This window comes from Blennius ocellaris (assembly GCF_963422515.1).
Source record: "Blennius ocellaris genome assembly, chromosome: 15".
Lineage (NCBI taxonomy): Eukaryota > Metazoa > Chordata > Actinopteri > Blenniiformes > Blenniidae > Blennius > Blennius ocellaris.
Window position 1 is genome coordinate 1,332,058 of NC_137664.1, and position 5,000 is coordinate 1,337,057.

General features: G+C 45.7%; 1 pseudogene across 1 annotated transcript in view; it reads right to left on the reverse strand.

Annotated features, from left to right (window-relative positions):
• The window catches only part of LOC308140167 (mediator of RNA polymerase II transcription subunit 13-like), an 88,359-nt pseudogene that overhangs the window by 28,022 nt on the left and 55,337 nt on the right, over positions 1-5,000 (reverse strand). Inside the window, exon 3 of the transcript XR_013937239.1 lies at positions 1,564-1,647. The product of XR_013937239.1 is annotated as a mediator of RNA polymerase II transcription subunit 13-like (transcript). The remainder of the gene's footprint in view (positions 1-1,563; positions 1,648-5,000) is intronic.

A 5,000-nucleotide genomic window follows, 5' to 3' on the forward strand; every position in this document is an offset into this window, starting at 1 on the left:
GTTGCTGCATCAGTGTGAAACTTTTGCTTTAAGAAAAAATAAATAAATAAAGCCAAAACAAGCGTCTCGATTAAAATGCAAAAGATAAATAAGGAAAACAGTTAGTGGCTAATTATGGATAAATATGGATTTGCGACTTCTACTCTGGGAAATACGGTACATTACGCGTGTTTATTGCAGTCACGATGCGTTTAAAATAAAATGTCTTCCCTTCCTCCCTGCAAACTCCCGTGTCCTCGTGCGCGAAGCTCCGCCGATAATTTACACCGGCTAATAAATAACGGTAAACTCCAATCCATCCGCCGCGGAGGCCCGAGCGCCGCCGCGCCGTAAATCTGCGTCCCGTAAATCGGGGGCGGCGGCAGACGTCTCGTTCTCTTAACTCAACGAGACGTCAGTCGCCGTCTGATTAGCCGGTTTCCTACGAGAAGCCGAGCCCCCCCCCCCCCCCCCCCTTTTCCCACTGATGCTTTTATTGTGAATTTTTTTTTAAATAACATCCCGACCACGACGTGCCTGAACGGGTAACGTATTTAATTTGATTAAAATTATTCACGAGAGACGCAGGGAAGGGAGGGTGAGGGGAAATCTCTATTTTTTGGTTTGTTTTAAACAAAAACAACAAAGCGGTGAAGTGGCGATAATGAGCGACCCGGGTCGCTTTGATCTCCGGGAGGAGGGTGGAAGCGATTCCCGCCGGCGTTGAAAGACGGCGCCATAAAAGGCGTCCGCCTCAAGGTAATAGGAAGGTTAATTCCCGCCTGCCCCCTACGATGATCACTGATGCTTCACCTAATGGAGAGCAAATATGTGCCGCTTCATTTAGCAGACGGCCGCGACTCCGAAGCGGAGCGCTAGGCGCTAGGCGCTACTTGAGCCGGTGATTCAGCCGCCAGATTATAATTTCATTAAGCTGCAGCTTATGAAAGGAATCCAAGGCCGCCTGTCACTGTGACTTTAAAGTCTTTTTTTTTAAAAAGAGAAAAAGAGGGAGAATCTTAATTAGAGGTGTAATTTAAAGGACTGGAGGAGAAAAAAAAAATACTGTCGCAGGTTTTTTTTTTTAAGTGGTTTGAATATTAAGGGGATTAACCCTTTAATGACTGGATTTCTTTAATTTAAAAACAAAGTAAAACATATCTTTTCATATCTTTAACTTCCAACAATACTAAACATGTAACAGTAGTGAAACATAATAATAAAAGCGAATATAACACAGTAAAGGTAAATAAATGAAGTGTCATAATCAAGTCGATAATTAAAAAAGAGCAAATAAATCAACTAATTACGTCAAAAAATTACCGCAGCACTAAATGAAAAATAAATACATAAATAAAAATAATCATCTAAAATAATAATAAAAATCTATTTGTTCCAATGTTTTTGTTATATATACATATATATGAATAATTGAATATATAAATAGATATTAAATTAATTTTATTATACTTGTTATGGGCAAAAGCATAAAAAAGGTAAATAAATAAGTATTTCATAACTTTTTGTAAGTTCTGTGTGTGTGTGTGTGTGTGTGTGTGTGTGTGTGTGTGTGTGTGTGTGTACCTCTCCAGCAGGTTGTGTATGGCCTTGAACAGGAGGGTCGGCACTCGTAGGACAGGCCACACTCCCACAGCCCCTCCTCAGCCACTGGGGAGGTAAACAACAACAAAATCACATTATTACGTCATCGTGGACTCTTTCTGGACCAGTGAAGCTCCTGGACCAGTGAAACACATGGAACATCTGGACCAGTAACACATCTGGACCAGTGAAACACCTGGACCAGTAACACATCTGGACCAGTGAAACATCTGGACCAGTGAAACACATGGAACACCTGCACCAGTGAAACATCTGGACCAGTGAAACACATGGAACACCTGTACCAGTAACACATCTGGACCAGTAAAACCCATGGAACCCCTGAACCAGTGAAACATCTGGACCAGTGAAACATTTGGAACACCTGGACCAGGGAAACACCTAGACCAGTGAAACACCTGGACCAGAAACACATCTGGACCAGTGAAACACCTGGACCAGAAACACATCTGGACCAGTGAAACACCTGGACCAGTAACACATCTGGAACAGTGAAACACATGAAACACCTGTACCAGTAACACATCTGGACCAGTGAAACATCTGGACCAGTAACACATCTGGACCAGTGAAACATCTGGACCAGTGAAACACATGGAACACCTGCACCAGTGAAACATCTGACCAGTGAAACACATGGAACACCTGTACCAGTAACACATCTTGGACCAGTAAAACCCATGGAACCCCTGAACCAGTGAAACATCTGGACCAGTGAAACATTTGGAACACCTGGACCAGGGAAACACCTAGACCAGTGAAACACCTGGACCAGAAACACATCCGGACCAGTGAAACACCTGACCAGAAACACATCTGGACAGTGAAACACCTGGACCAGAAACACATCTGGAACAGTGAAACACATGAAACACCTGTACCAGTAACACATCTGGACCAGTGAAACATCTGGACCAGTGAAACACATGGAACACCTGTACCAGTAACACATCTGGACCAGTGAAACATCTGGACCAGTAAAACCCAGTGAAACATCTGGACCAGTGAAACATTTGGAACACCTGGACCAGGAAACACCTAGACCAGTGAAACACCTGGACCAGAAACACATCTGGACCAGTGAAACATCTGGGCCAGTTAAGCTCCTGGACCAGTGAAACATCTAGAACATCTGGACCAGTGACACACCTGAACACCTGGACCAGTGATACATCTGGACCAGTGAAAACATCTTGACCAAGAAACACACCTGGACCAGTGAAACATCTAGAACACCTGGACCAGTGAAACATCTGGGCCCGAGAAATACATGAACACCTGGACCAGTGAAACATCTGGGCCAGAGAAATACATGGAACACCTGGACCAGTGATACATCTGGACCAGTGAAACATCTTGACCAGAAACGCATCTGGCCCAGTAAAACATCTGGACCAGTGAAACATCTAGAACACCTGGACCAGTGAAACATCTAGAACACCTGGACCAGTGAAACATCTAGAACACCTGGACCAGGTGAAACACCTGGACCAGTGAAATATCTGGGCCAGAGAAATACATGGAACACCTGGACCAGTGATACATCTGGACCAGTGAAACATCTTGACCAGAAACGCATCTGGCCCAGTAAAACATCTGGACCAGTGAAACATCTAGAACACCTGGACCAGTGAAACATCTAGAACACCTGGACCAGTGAAACATCTAGAACACCTGGACCAGTGAAACACCTGGACCAGTGAATATCTGGGCCAGAGAAATACATGGAACACCTGGACCAGTGATACATCTGGACCAGTGAAACATCTTGACCAGAAACGCATCTGGTCCAGTAAAACATCTGGACCAGTGAAACACCTGGACACAACACAAGGTTCAACTGTTAATTACTGGTCATTTCCTGCAGAGGAAACATGTCAGAGGGACTCGATTCATCAAGTAAACAAGTGAAGTCTGGGTTCATACCAGGAACACACACACACACACACACACACACACACACACACACACACACACACACACACACACACACACACACACAGCGCCACTGGAAAAAAAAAAAACACTTTCTGAAAACAGTAACTCCGTCTCCATGGAAACAAGGGAAAGAATCATGTTTTTGAGGAGTTAAAATAAAAATCTTATCCTGAAGTGTTGGACGTTTCACATTAATGGGGCAGCGTGTTAAAATGATGCAGCGCCGCTTTTATGCATTGGAGGGCGGTAATGAGTCGTCATGTCCAGTTTAGAGTTTATCCACGCTTTTTTTTTTTTTTTTTTTAAGTCTTGTTGCTGAAAACGCAACTTTTTGAAAACACTTCATCTCAGTGGAAACGGAGGGGGGTTAGGGTTGGGGGGGGGGCAATTTTGCACATGTGTGAGTCGACGGACGCTTATGTGTGTGTGTGTGTGTGTGTGTGTGTGTGTGTGTGTGTGTGTGTGTGTGTGTGTGTGTGTGTGTGTGTGTGTGTGTGTGTGTGTGTGTGTGTGTGTCTCGGGCTAACGGGAGTTGACAACTGCATGGAGCTCAACTGGACCATCGACGCATCCGATGTGACAGCTGAACAGCCAGGCGTGCACACGTGCACACGCGCACACGCACACACACACACGCACACGAGCTGCTTGCATGTATTTAATTTTATGTTTTTAATATATTTTATTTAGCAAACGCGGGTCCGTCCTCTGAAAACTGAAGCGTCTGAAGACAAAACGTGTTGAAATGAACTGCGGCGCTTGTCAAACGTGTTGCGAAGGATTCTGCTGCCTCTTCATTTCTTTGACTCCGCCCCCTCCCCCTCCCCCTCCCCCCTCCCTCCCTCCCTCCACAACCCTGGCAGCAACCCCCAATGCCCCCCCCCAAAAAAAATAAATAAATAAATAAATAAAACACACACACACACACACAGAACGGCCAGTTAACAGTGTTTCTCTTTGTTCTCCGCCTCATACCTGCAGGCTGCAGGGAGAAGTGGAGGATGGATGGAGGGAGGGGAGGGGGGAGGGGGTGGGGGGGGGGGGGTGTTGTGTTTGCTTATCGGGTGGCGGCAACAAACCAGGCATCACAGAAAAACACAAGAAAAGAGGAATGAGAGACGGATGGCCTGGGGGAGGGGTGGCATCAACCCCAGAAGACGTTCTTCTTTCCTGTCTTTTGTTTTTTCTCTCTTTTGTAGCTCCTGCCTGATCCCCCCCTCCCCTCCTCCTCCCCCCCTACCCCCCTCCCCCCCTCCCTCCCTCCCCCCCCACTCCTGGTTTTATATTCTTTTCTCCTCCTTCTCCTCTGTTGCTTTGTTGATATTTCTCTCCTGTTCCTTCCTCCTCCTTCTCCTCCTCTCCTTCTTCTTCTTCTTCTTCTTCTTCATACCAGAGTGAATGAAATTTCCTTACTCGCCAGAATTACCCTGTAACCATGGAAACGCTGGCGGTGAGAACAT